General features: G+C 37.3%; 1 protein-coding gene across 1 annotated transcript in view; it reads left to right on the forward strand.

The window, feature by feature from the left end:
- TOX (thymocyte selection associated high mobility group box) overlaps positions 1–14958 on the forward strand; it is a 296399-nt gene that overhangs the window by 39364 nt on the left and 242077 nt on the right. The window lies entirely within an intron of this gene.

Raw genomic sequence — 14958 nt, forward strand, 5'->3', positions numbered from 1 at the left:
GGAGAGGGGAAAATAAGAGCATGTTTAATGAACTTTGAAAATTAATGCCTTATTTTTGCATAATAATATCTGGAAGCCACTTTGGACCTATGCTATTTAGATGAAGGATTTTGAGGGAAGTGCTTGGTCACAACTCAGGGGTTTATTTTGGGGTTCTCTGGAGGGCAGAGGAACAAATAGCATTATATTATATCATTTCTAGATGGAACACAATATTATTTAAGTCAGATCTTCCAAATCTGTCCATGTGAAGACTCTTGATTTCCATTAAATAGATTTATGAAGACCATGAACATTCTTCTCTAGCTCAGAGATTTGTGTTTAGTTTTCTGGGATACTTTCCAATGATAATGTCTTGAAGACTCAAATTCTGTGATAGAAAAACCAAGATAAAAGATATTCTACTATCTTTGCTGGCTTCAGAATAAATTGCTCTCTGAATACTAGCCATGATCCCCATACCCCTGTAAGCCCCAAGAGCTATTAGGTTTCAAACAATGTATTTAGTGTGTTTTTGCTCAATAAAGTTTTGGGTATTTGCTATTGCTGTTGTTGTTGGTTTTTTGTGTTTCTTTTTTTTCATTTTTGAGGTTTTCCTGATGGGTTCTACGGCATAGGAAAGGAATATTTAATACAATGCAGATGTTATAATGTTACAGCATCTAACAGTGTTTACATGGTGCTGACCCCTAAGTTGTTTCTCATCTCTTCTAAGATGATGCACACAATTTAGATAGAGGTTTCATATTCTCAGCTAGGGTCATTTATATGAGTTTTTGTATCATGAGTTGAGGAATTCAACTCCATTTTATCATTGTATACGTATAAGAAACCCATAAAAAGTGCATGTATTGTGCCTTAACTTTTCATTTAAAATTATACTTTTTAACCATTCAGAAGAGAGACAAAATGTGGGAGAATGATTTATTTGTAAAATTATTTGTACAAGCTTCCCTGTCATATATTTGGTGTAAATTAGATTAATTATTTTTAGTCAGGATTATGAATACAGGTATTCAAGTTTGCCAACAATTTTAAATAATGCCAAGCAATATAAAAATATTTTTGAAATTTTCGTAAAAATGTGAATATAAAATGAAATCATTATCATCTCTTATAATGCTGTAAATAATAGATTTTGCTCTAGAAAGAGTATCATTAAATTTATAGCATTTGAGATAACTATAATATAATAATGGAAGAATTAGAACTACTAATACTGATAATGACATGCATGCTTAGTCAATGTAAGTAATACACTATGTAGCTGCAAAAGATAGTCTCATGGTCTACGAAGATCTCTGTAGTCTCAAATTTCTTGTGATATCCAACTATGAGGCTGTGTTCAGAGTGAGCAAGATACCAAACAATTAATTATTTAATTCATCATTGTATAACCAGCTGAATATTAGCATGATTTGTTTATTTCCCTAAAATGTTAATTAAAAAATTGTCCTCTACATAAAGCAGTTTCCTCAGCTTTTATTGTTGAGTGGGAACCCTTCCTGCATCATTGGAATATGATGATGTCATTAGTCTCCTGCAGTCCAGCAGTGACAAAACACCAGTGATAAGAAAAGAAAAAGAAATTCAGCAGTTTCTATCTATAGGGCAATATACTTAAGCCTTATTGCAAAAAGATCTTTCTCTGTGTGTGTCTATGTCAGAATGCCTTGCCGATCAAGGAAGGATGTCACGGAAACACATTCTTGATTGGTTAGAAATGCAGAAGTCTTTTTTCCTTTTATGGTTAGCATTTAGACCTATTTGTTTAGATAGCCTCAAATTAAACAAACAACCATATATTTGAACTACAATGGATTTCAATTTATTCAACATTTACCTGAATACCTATAATGTGTAATCTGCTAATCCTTGATGAGGTTGAGGAAAAGAGAAGGAGAATATAAGAAAAATAGAGGAAGCTCAGGCCTTTCAAGAACTTAAAAAAAGTGATCTCCTTTGTATAATTTTACCCTTCTATTTATTTCTTTATTACATTTTTTGGGTTAATTGATAAAATTATAAAAGAATTCTATAATACCCTGTCCAAAGGGTAAATATACAGTTTTAAGAAAATAGAATAGAAAATTTATTGAAAACAATTTGCAATTTCTTTTAAATTCATAATTGATCTAGGTTTAACTTCTTTGGCCATAGCTCTAAGTACCTGGATTACAGCACAACAGAGCCAGTACTCTGGACTACTCAACGAGTGGACATTTATGCCATAAATCTTCATAGCCACCTGTGGTTCAAAACTACTTACCTGGTTGAAGTTCAATGGCAATTGTTCAAGTGTCCTTTCAATTTTGCCTTCCTGGCCACAACCATAATGTTGTAACACTTCACGGTATTGTAACACCACCCCCCCCCCCCCTCAAAAAATAGTGTATGAAAGTTTGATATCTCATAATTCTAAAATTAATGTGTTTTAATCTTTATACAATTCTTTCTCCAGAAATTTTTTATGTCTTTTACTTTTAAATGTAATACTTCTTGAAATTAAAACATAGCTATGACCCGTTGTCATTTGATAATTGTCATTAGAATTTGATAATTGAGCATTTTCTTTTCCAGGGATTAATATCCAAGGGAAAAAAGATACCCTGCGTGGAGAGCATTTCACATAAAGTTTTGTAAACTTGTTCAGTTCCTAAGACCTAAGTAGTTAGCTGCTGCTTTGGGGCATGTAAAAAAGATGGCAAGTGTGTTAATACAAGTGTGAATTAGATTGGGGGCATTCTGAGGCTTTCTTTCTGCTCCAACCACATCCCCCCCAAAATTCCCACTCTTCCTCATTTCCTCCCTTCATTTAAATGGAATCTCAGTTAATCAGACTCTAAACTTGCCTTACCCTTGAATCCCTTCCCATTTTGGTGGACTTTTATGATAGAAGAACAAAAGCAAAAATATATTTTCACCAAACTGTAATTTATAATATAGCTGGTAATCATTCTCTTCTATAGATGCAGTCCCCAGCTGAAAAAAATCAGAAACACTGTTTTAAAGTGTTTTCTCACTTTAAAAGATATTTCTAACTTTATCTGTGATTAATATTCTTTACTTGACAAGGATTTTTTTAAATTGCTTTTGTTTAGGATACAATCATGTGATAGTATTAGTCACCTCTTGGATTTCCCCTGAGAGATAATTGCAAATAATTTTTACCTCTTTTTCAAACTTTCTATCCCACTTTTCTCATCATTTTCAGAAGATGACCTTGAAACATGCTTCAGAAGAAAGATAGAGGTCACTAAGTGAACAAGTATTTCCTCCTAGTCATAACATTGGACAGCCTGCTTGTACCCACTGTTCATCCTTTCTTGATGCTCTTTCTTGATCCATCTTTCCCATGACTTCAATCTTGAGTCTCCCTGTGTTCTGAACATGCTCATGCCTCTTCCATCTTAAAAATACAGGTGCTTTGAACCCAAGTTGCTTTTAAGCTTTTGATCCTATCTTCTTCCATTTCCAACCAAGCTTTTTGAAAGGCCATGTTACACACTGTCTTCACCTGTTTTGGCTCCTGATTGCTCTACACATTTCTTAGGCCCTTATCATTCTTAAAGATCAATAATGATCTCCATGTTGCCAAATCCACTGGACACCTCCTTGTCAATTTTTTCCTCTCAGTATCTGACTCCCTGTACAATAAATTATATTTTTTTCTTGTGCCTTTCTGGCTATTTCTTCCCTTCCTCTTCTTCTGCTGACCTCTTAGATTAATGAGCCAGTGCTTTTTAATTCATGAAAAATTATAGTCTAATTAGGAGATGTCTCAAGATCAAGTGTGCTGAGCTGCTGAACAGAGATTAAGAGCTTATAACTGCTAGCATTCCCCAAGGCTCATCCTTGGACCTCCTTTCTATAAACATGTTTTTCCAGGATGACTGTTCCAGAACAAATGGCTTCAACCACTATTCATAAACTGATGTTTTATAGTGGGTTTCTAAACCTCTATTTTCAATTTCCATTTAGGCATCTGTAATTAAATATCCTCCATCTCAAAATCAAGAGATTCAAACATAACACCTTTCCTCCTAAGTCTGCTGGTTTCTTTGCTGCCATCTCTAATACACAGAATTGTACCAATTGCCTGTTCACCCAAGCCAACACCCTGGGAGGGATTCTTGATTATTTCTTCTTTAGTGTCCTCTCCATGCATTGGGTTGCTAACACCTCTCTGTTCTTGAACTCATTCTCTCTCTTATTCACCATCCTGATTTCCTTTGCTATTTCTTCTCCTTGAGGTTAACCCTCATCACTTCTCGCTGGGTCACCTGAATAGCCATCCTTCTTGCTGTCAACACAGGTCCTCCTGGTTGAACTCCTAGCTTCCTCCCAGGTGCCTACTCTCAACACTTCCTCACATGCACTGTACCCTTGAACCTGAATGCAACTTTCAGTTCCAAGCCACCATGAATTCACATGGGCTAGCTACTCTCTCTTCCTCAAATAACCCCTTTCTGCTTCACCTGGTTGACTCCTGCAAACTCTTACCACATCATCCCTTCTAAGAGGCCTTAATGGCCCCACTGGACCCAGCTTCCATTCGATGTGCTTCCTCTGAACCCATAGCTGTCTCTGTGTACCTCATCTTAACCTTAGGACAGTAGGTGATGTTGTAATTGTTGGTGAAGTGGTTATAGATCTAAGCTCCACAATCAGTCTTGCTGGAGTTCCAGCAAGTTCCAACACTCACTTCATGATAGCAAGTTAACCTCACCTGTCTGTGCCTTGTTTCCTTCCCTAAACATGGAGATAATACTACCAACCACACTGGGTTGTTGTAAAGATTAACTGAACAAAAAAAACATGTAATACACTTTGAATGTCTGGTATACAAGAAAAAGTCTTAATAAAAGTTGGTTTTCTTTTTATTCTTTTAGCCATCTTCTTTTTCTTCTTTCTCCTTTTTCCCCACCTCTTCCTCTTTTTCTTCTTCCTCTCATCCCTTTGTTTTCTTCGTCTTTACTCTCATCCTCCCTTTCCTTTAAAACCGTCTCCCCCACTTGACCTCTATGAGTACTGAGACTATGTTATATTCAATTCTGTGCCTCTGACCTGTCAACACAGGTCCTCCTGGTTGAACTCCTAGCTTCCTCCCAGGTGCCTACTCTCAACACTTCCTCACATGCACTGTACCCTTGAACCTGAATGCAACTTTCAGTTCCAGTGCTTGTCAGAGAGAATGTTGTTATTTATTGAACATTGAAAAAGTATTGTTTATTTCTACCTTTAAAAAATTACTATTTTTACCAATCAGAGTTAGTGAATATGTTTCAGTGTTGATGATAAAATACAGAGGTCTTCAGGAAACCTGTGTGAATGCTAAAAATGCCAGAATTGAGGTTCTATGTAAATACATGGTAAGCATAATAACAATGTCAAACATCTATCTATCACTTTCCATATGTCAGGAATGGTCTGTACTAACTCAGACCATTATTGTCCCTACTTGTAAGGTCTCATATTCAGGTTATTTTTTCAGTTCACATAGTTATATTACTTATTTTATGTATAATAATTGTATATAATAATTATTATTGTAATACCTTTTTATAATAGAATATAAATGACAGATATGATTATATAGCTGTAAAAGACAAAGAAATGTCATTTTTATCAGAGAAACATAGAAAAAATATTTAGTGTGTCCAATATACAAATTAAATAGGTAAAATATTTTTTTAAACTTGTGCTCACAATGCTAATCTAGGATGGAGTTTTTAATAGGAGATAAGCTTCTCTGTTTTTTTGTAACGGAAGGAGTCTGATCCTTGGAATGAATTCTTGTCTCCACCATTTATAACGAATAGCTTTGGGCCAACCAAGCTTGTGGCATCCACAATGCATTTGGAAGTAGGGAATGTGTTTAGAAATAAGAATGTGTTGTGTTTGTTATTGTTGTAGTTTTCAATTGGAACATTAGCTAAGCTATATCTTTAAGGATGCTTTTTGGTTTTCTTTTACACAAATGAAGATGGATTCTAGAAAATTTGGTTTTCTATGCTTAAGTGAATTTGGAAAATGATAGCATACCCAACCCCCCTTGCAGTGAGATTAAGAGGAACTAAGAGGGTCTGCAGAAGAGGCACAAGTTCAGCTGAGTTTAACTTAGTATTTCTTGAAATCCTCATCTCCTCTACCCCACTATCTATTCCTATCTCCAGGCACATTAGCGATCTGTGGAATACAATTTGCATAATATTTGTGTATTTACCAGTTTGGGTTCAGTCTTATGAAATGTAGTGGATTTTTTAATTAAATTTAAGTTTCGTTGTATTTTAGTCATAATGAGGTTTTGGTCATAATGAGTTTGACCTGCAAGCTTGTAAATTGAAAATAACTGACAGTGAACAAGGAAATTAATTTGCAAAATAGATTCCGAGGGAGAATTTTTGTTTGTTTGTTTGTTTCCTAACAACAGCTGGGGCCTCTGAGTCTAAATGGCCTTCATGCTATGGTTCAATTCAACATTACACAGAGCAGAATAAGTAATAGTTTGTTACTGCAAGAATTTGGGGGAAGTTTTTGCAATGCAAAGAATTTGTGGGATTTACTTAATTGAGGTCTGAGACATAATTTGAGGGCGAATGGCAGGCCATCCATAATTAGTAAAGAGCAGGGGCTCTGTTTTGCAAGTCATTGGGGCAAATATTCAATATTATTAGTTTTAACTTGTGTTTGTTACTTGATGTTTGTACTACAACTAGTTAAGCATTTAACACAGCAGTAGTCTGTTATCAAAAAGCAGCTGTTGCGTGGTTGTTTCCTTTATTTGAACTTTTTTTTTCACCTGATAATGAGAAAGGATGTTAATGGAACCTCCTTGGTGTTCCTTTTGTACAAGTGCAGCAAACTTCTGATTTGTCTAGGCTTTAATCATGACATATTTGCTCATAAATTATCCAAATGCACATGTATGAAACTACTGTAAGTCGTTTTCTGAATGGTAGAACCTCTATTTGGCACAGCTATGCCACATAATGCTTTTTACTCTTCACAAGACCAGCATTCAGCAATGTCCAAGAAGGATGAGGGTGGTTCCATGTTCCCCATGGTTTGGTATGCTTTCCCTGCTCATTTAAATGTTCTTCCTTTTTTTTCCTGTATAACTTCCATGACTGATGTTGATCAAACAAGTTTTTGTCTATTTGCAGGAATTCATCATTTTAAAAAAAATCAAAAACAAAACACACACTTCTTTTTTTTCCCATGGAAAAATTTGTTCTCACTCATTGGTAAGTCATAAAAACATATTCCCTCACTGGTTTTGTCAATTCACGAGAAATGAGACTTAACTTGATTATCTGACAATTTTCGTTGCCTCCAGGATTTGAACTTTGGTTCCATGTGAAATTTTAGAAGGGAGGAAATAGGAGTTAAAGAAACTGAACCTTGGCTTGGAATGGGATTTTGTTTCTACCCTAACCACATATATGGGGCAGCATTCTCCTTTTCTATTTCTTCTGTCATCTATGAAGGTATAAATGTTTGGCTCTGTGACAGAGATGTACAGTAGGAAACCACAAAGTTCCAGAACTAGTCCTTCTAACTAACTAAAGATTGACAACAAGTCATTTAACTTTTCTGGACTCAGTTTCTTTATTTGTAAAAGGAACAGGTCTGATTATGATATCTTTAATCTGATCTAAATGTATATTCTAGGATTCTAATATACAAGTCTGGGAGACAAACAAATTTTCCTCTACTGTTCTATGCTCCTTTGGCTGGCCTAATCATTAAATCAACACAAGACAAATTAATAAAAGAAAATACCATTTTATTATATACTAGGGACCCTGTGCATGAATCCGTGCACCTTGAAAGGAACTGTGGGCCACGAGGCTACGGTGGGCACAAGCGTGGGTCTCAGGGCAGCCCTGCCCACTGCGACCCCTGGTCCCATGTCTGCCAGCAGCCCCGCTCCCACTGCCGCTCCCACGCACTGACAGCACCAGCCCTGCTTGCACCCTCAGATGGCGCAGAGCGATTGGGGCGGTGCTAGCAGTGGGTGCAAGCAGGGCTGGTGCTGTCAGTGGTTGTGAGCGGCAGCTGCTGCCCCCATCGCGCCTCAGGAGCAGGGGAGGTGAAGAAGCCCTGGGGGAAATCAAGGCCAGCAGCCTCTGCTCACACCAGCTGACAGTGTCAAGTGATTGGGGCCGGTGCTCGGCGCCAGCAATGGGTGCGAGCAGGGCTAGCACCAGCAGCAGGAGCGAGCACCCAGCAGGCCTGTGGTACACGGGAGCAAAGAATTTTCAGTAACCAGCAGAGGCTTGCCCCGATGACAGTGACCGCTCACCTGCTCCACCATCCCTCCACGCTAATGCCCGCCATGTTCCGTGCTCTGCTGCCTGCTGCTGAGGCCTGTCATGTTCTGTGTGCGCCCCCTCCTGGTGGTCAGCACAAGTCATAATGACTGGTTGTCCGGTTGTCTGGTTGTTCCGCCATATTTTATTTGCATGCAATATTTTATTTGCATATTAGGGTTTTATATATATAGTGCATATGGGAACCCCACATACATGAGAGATTCCAGGATAAAAGAGAACATGGGTATATATGATATTCTGAGCTAAGGATGAGATAAGGCACTTGGGGCTTCAGAAAGGTGGAAGGTCATTCACAGGAGAATAAGAAAAGCAGATGTTCAGTAATTGGAAGTTTGCCCTGCCCTATAGATAGGTCATAATAGTTGCTTCTGGTGATAACTCTTACAGTGATAACACTTATTACAGGGCAAGGCCCCAAATTTAGGCTGTTCTAGGTATTTAGGGGAGGGGGAGACGTTTCTCCTGAGACTTCATGATCTCAACTGCCTCAGCTCAAAGTACCCCACATGCCAAAATAGCATGTCTTGGGGGAGCCTGTTCTGAACCCCTTTCTTCACAAGTAATAAAAATATAATATGACATGAAACTTGTACTAAGTTACTTCCTCTAAACATCAGTAATAACAAAACTTGCTATCTACTTGGTATTAACTTTACATGGCAACAGAGGATAAACTTGGCTTCTGAATCACTGAAATACAGCAAACTAATGCGCAATTGTAATCCAGATTAGTCACATTTGTTCTCACAATCACATTACCCCTTTGCCCATTTGAAGTTACTGTGATTAGTTTTTGCTAGCTCTTTGGGAGAAATGGGTTGTTGTTTTTAATTATGAAAATGTTATTTCAGTAAATGTAATTTAATTAAAATGAGAATTTTGGCCAACTGTTTTAAATAAATACAGTATGCTTTTACTAGTATGAAAGGAGTTACTATTTGCTGTCTCATTTCCTCACTAATATGCTGCTGTGTTTAGCTTGAACCTGAGCTGGTGGAAGTTTAGTCTTAACCAAAGCGGTTCTTTTTTCATGTAAGTAGGTTAAATGTGAATGGGGCAGCCTCAGGGTGCTTTTTTGTTCATTTTTAAAAAGCCCCCCTCAAGAGGGCCCCATTTAGAAACCTAGAATCATAAGTTTGGAAGATTGATCCAAATTAACATTAGAATGGTCCTTTTATTTTTAAGAAGTATACAGACTATTTAAAATATGCTAAATTGACATAAATTGAACTAAAACTGAATAAGGGAAATAACAGTTCTTGTTTTATTCTGCCTTTGCAGTGAAAGAACAGAAGTCAGAGGAAAAAATGTAGAATAGGTTAAGGTACAATTTCTGCCCTCAAAACACAGGAGAAAATGTATTTGTGCAAAAGGTACAAATTAACGTTATTCATTTCCTTGTGATTTTACATGCCCTAGAATGGTGTAAGCAGACCAAGACTTTATATGTGTTTGGATTTCTGAGAAGCTTATTTATTTACTTTTAAAGAAATATTACATTAATAAATTTCTAGAATTACATTTTTAAGTTATCTTGATAGAACTGCTGGCATTTGATGAAATATATTCATGTGTGTTTTCCTTTGTAAATTGTATAGCAGTTTTTCTCCAGAGTTAAGACAGTACAAACATTTTAATTTGTAGAAAAAGACTGAGCCATTAAATATGAGTAAATTGCTTTAAATGATTTTTTAAAATATGCTGGAAAACTAGAGGACTACAAATTATGCTTTGGCTATAATTTAGGACTATACAAGAACCCAGGTCCCTAAAGTTCTCAAAAGAATGACAAAGATGGCATGATTTCCAGACATGTGCATTATATATGCTAATAGCTTTGCAGTGAGAAAGCTTTATACTCTTGTAATAGAGGAAACATTCATTTTTAGCATTTTAGACCACGGGGAACATAGTAATTACAACAAGCACTAATATCTGTCTTTTTTCTATTCTTGCTTTCAACCTCCTCCCCTTCCAAGTACTACAAGAATCCCAGTGGAATTAGGCAAAAGAATTTAAACCCATGTCATTTCCAATGTCGTTTATTCTCTCTATAATACATTTAGTACAATATTGATCCTTAAGTGTATGGCATAGCTCATATGTATATTCATCACAGTAAAGGAATTAAGAATGTTTTTCTTTACTTAAATATATTTTATTTCCACTTGTATGATTTACAGTGATGATTTTCAGAAACACAAAATACTCTTAGAGTTGAGATGAAGTCTAAAGCTATACCCTCAGAAAAAATCTGTATCCTTAGTCAAGTAATCCCATCATTACCTAAAATAGTCTGGCCAACTTTCAATCTTTGGAACAAAATAGACTTGGAAATTGTATTACTAAATGAGGAATAAAAACGAGCAGTTATTAGCACTTATTCTATAGTGTTTGCAGGATATTTGCCTGTATAGGTTCAGTTAACAAGCAAATCCCTGCCCTAGCTGGGCCTATGTCTCATACACAGGTAGTTTCGATGTTGACTTGTGCTTCTCACATTCTTAGTCCTTAACTTGTAAGTAGTTCCAGTGAGTAATCTACAGCCTTCAGTAGCTAGCACCCTGTAATTAGTATCAGCTAAAAATGTCCATTTTGAGACCCAAATTGCCTTTTCTGAAGAATTTTTGCAAGCTCATTTTTACTCAGGCAACACAAATAAAAGTTACAGAATAAATGTATAAGCTTTCTTCCTTTATTGAGAAGAATTCTTATGCTTATATTTTTTTGTTAAAGGTATTAAATCAAATCATTTAGATAAGTTAATCTATAGTATCAGGAAAAAAACTGACTTTCAATAGACTTAAAGCTTCACCATAGATGATCTGATTTCCTTTTATTGTAGAAGTTTCCTCTCTCTCTCTCTCTCTCTCTCTCTCTCTCTCTCTCTCTCTCACACACACACACACACACACACACACCCTTTGTCTTTTGCAAATAATCCTCATAGACTGTGTGATTGCTGAGGTATCAAGAAGGTACACAGGTGGCCTTGACGTCACTAGTAAGGAGCAAAGGTTTGTGAAATTTTATGGTTGTTTCAACCTCTGCCACTGGGTAGCAAATATAAAACAATGACACCTCTTCTTGAATTTCTTATTCTTTTTTAATCATCACCTGGGGATGTTTTTATTGATTTTAGAGAAAGAGATGAAGGGAGAGAGAGAGAGAGAGAGAGAGAGAGAGAGAGAGAGAGAGAGAGAGAGAAAACCATTGATCCCCTATAGTCCCCAACTGGGGATCAAACCAGAAATCTAGGTATGTGCCCTGACTGGGAATTGAACCAACAACCTTATGGTGCAGGGACAACGCTCCAACTAACTGAGCCACCCGACCAGGGCTTGACTTTCTTTTGTAAATGGGGAAGATGACCTGTCAGCCGTATCCCTTTAAAGCTGTCTACTCAGAAACAGGTAATGCTCATCATTACAGAACAGTCTTTCTGGTGACACACACTGATAGCAACACTTTAAGTAGAAACCGCCTCCTCCCTCCCTTATTTCCATGAGGTATTCAAACTTAATTTATATTTAGTTATCCCGTTAAATTGTCTGTATTTATAAAATTATTATGATTTCTTGAGTAGACGATCCCCCCGCCCCGCCCTGCCCTTGTGTTGATAATACTCTAAAAGCTCATTTCTTTGGACATCTCCCCTGTCTATCATTCTTTCAGTCTCCTTTAAGGATTTACCCTAAGGAAGGCTTCCCCAACCTCTGGGAAGTTAGGACCTCCTTCTTTCAACTCATACCATGCTTCCCCGCTCCATTACAGTACTGTTTTGTAGGTACTTGTCTTATCTTCTTGACTTGAATTCCTAAGGCTGGACATATTTGTCCTACCCAGCCTAAATCCCTCCATGCTAGCAAGGTGCTTGGTGAGTGGTAAGTATTAAATAAATATTTAAGGAATCCCCGAGAAAGATCTGTAGTGACAGGAGTTGTGACAGAGGAAGAAAAGGAGAGAGGGAGAGGAGAGAAGAATGAATGGATCAGGATGAAGAAGGGGCACATTGCCCTGAGGGTAATAGGTGCTATTTCTGTATTTTTAGCTCCTTTCAACTTTACTTTTAGGGGTGGGTTTAACAACAACACCCTTTGGTTCTGTTAATAGGGATCATTTAGGTGGCTGGCAGCTTTTTCTGGGGTGCTGACATAATGGAGAGTCCAGAAATGCTGCAGTGGGGCCTCTGCTGGAGGGGCTTAGTTTAGGAAGAGTAATTATTCCTCAAAACAAAGTTTTGAATTTGTAAAATCTGAATAAAAAGAAATTAATACAATTAAACATTTAAAAAGCCCGGACCTGGGGGCTCTGTTGGCTGGAGCATCGTCCCTGCACTAAAAGTTTGTGGGTTCCATCCCCAGTCAGGCCCACATGGAGGCACTAATCAAAGTTTCTCTCTCTCTCTCTCTCTCTCTCTCTCTCTCTCTCTCTCTCTCTCTCTCTCCCCCTCTCTCTCTCCCTCTCCCTCTCCCTCTCCCTCTCCCTCTCCCTCTCCCTCTCCCTCTCCCTTCTTCTCTCTAAAATCAATAAACATATCTTCAGGTGAGGCTTAAAGTTATTTTTAAATATGAGTGGGAATAAGAGAAGAAAGAGCTAAGAAGGATGATTTAAAAAGTGATGCTAATTTACTTGGCCTCTTCTGGCTCCCGGTCAGGCAGAGGACTAGAGTGCTTTTCTCAAGCTCTGCCTTCTTCCTATATGGGGATGGCCAAGAGGACATAATTCCAAGCCTTCTGGGTTCCTTGTTATCTAGGTTGCTTTATGTGGGCTTAGGTTAAATGGTGCAATGACCCAAAGTAAAGGAACCGGCCTTATCCAAGGACTTGCTGTCCTTTTATCAGATCACGTGGCTACTAACTGTGAAACTTGTTAGGAATCTTAAAGGCCAGGTGGGAGTTTTGCTAGTAGTGAGGGACTATGGGGTAGGGGAAAATAGGGGATTTTTAGCCAATAAACATTTTTAAAATTTTATTTAAAAATTGTGGTAGAGGAAATTACAGAACACGGAGACTATCAAAGAGAGGAAATGCCAGGTAATTACTAAACCTTTACTGCACATTATCTTTAGAGATACGAGGTGGATCTCTTTGCACAGGGGGTGAACTGGTTCATGGCATTGCTATTCATAATTTTTTTTAAAAAAAATCCAATGCCTTTTCTCAAAACTATCAGTATCAATTGCTTTGGTTGCATTCATTGTTGATTTTCCATGTTGATCATTTAGAAGCTGAAGCATTGCCATTCATAATAGCTCGATCCAGTCATTTACTAGCACAGTTTGATGTGGGTGGACACACACACACAAATACAGATTTTGTTTGCAATTTGAAAAAATTTTGTCAGCATCATTTTTACTGTACAACCTCTTGCTAATCTCCTGTCATCTTTGCTGACTCATTTTTTTTCTCAGTAAATAGAAAAGGCTAGAGCTTTACTGTGGATTTTGAGGGGGGAGTGACAAAAGGGAAGGACATTCAGCATGAAAAATTTCATTTCGTTTTTCCCCAACAGCAGCGTTGTTCCCCAGGAGTGACTTAATTTCTCATCTTTAATATGAAATGTGAAGGGCACTAAACAACAAGGTGCAGATTGCCCTCATAGAGACTTGGTCGGCGTTCTGAATCAGAAATCAATGTCCTTCATCTACCCATTAAGAGCTTTGTGATCCTGGCAAGTTACAGTCCATCTCTCTAGTTTTCTCATTGATGGTATGGACAATGGCATTATCTAATTTATGAAGTTGCTGAGAGAAATTAATGATGTAACACAGGAAGATTGTTTCAAAAATGTTATTAGCACCCAACAAATATGTGCTATTGCAATTATTATGTTATTATTACCAGATAAAATGGTAACACCAAGAACAGTAGTGAGATTGGGAGTCAGAGGGCTAAGAAGAGAAGAGTTGGGAAAAGTTAATCTTGAGATAGATGTGAGTCACCCACAGGCAAAGACAGCAGTACATGGGGACGTAAAGCTTTGCCTTGACAAAAATTAAACACTCTATTATAAATTGCTATACAAAGAGCTGAATTATAAGGTAATAGCATCCCAATGAAATGGGAAATAGTTACATAATCTTAAAATCTTTTCACAGAATGAATGCTTAGTTTTATTTGTCTCTGATTACGGGAAAAAATGACTATGATCGATCAAGGGGAAGAGATAAATATACATTAAGCCAGTACCTAGTTACTATCGAAATCTAGGTGATTTTCCTTCTAAAAGATTTTTTTACTGCCTAACATAAAGGGTGGAAACAAGAATTCAATCACTTCCCAACACTGTAATGTGAACTATTTTCTTGATGTTCTCTACTCATTTCTGGCTACAATAATGAGAGTTCTTTTGAAACAATGCCACAAAGCAGCACTAACTCTGCGCCCTCCCACACACTGCATGTAAGGGAAGTCAGGTCGAGAACAATTTCACTAACTGTTTGCCAATGTCAACTTCTCTGTTTTTCAAAGAGTAATGTGCTTTCCTTGAAAAATAATGCAATCCTTTCTGCATTGAAATATGGGGCTCCTGATAGGGAATTCTTTCTCAAATAATAATATAAATCCCTGTTATCTAATTTGACAGTAGACTACTGTATGGAGATTTAAGAAACAAT

Source organism: Myotis yumanensis, unplaced genomic scaffold (assembly GCF_028538775.1).
Source record: "Myotis yumanensis isolate MYYU_CA2020_CCGP unplaced genomic scaffold, mMyoYum1.0.hap1 SCAF_15, whole genome shotgun sequence".
NCBI classification, from domain to species: Eukaryota; Metazoa; Chordata; class Mammalia; order Chiroptera; family Vespertilionidae; genus Myotis; species Myotis yumanensis.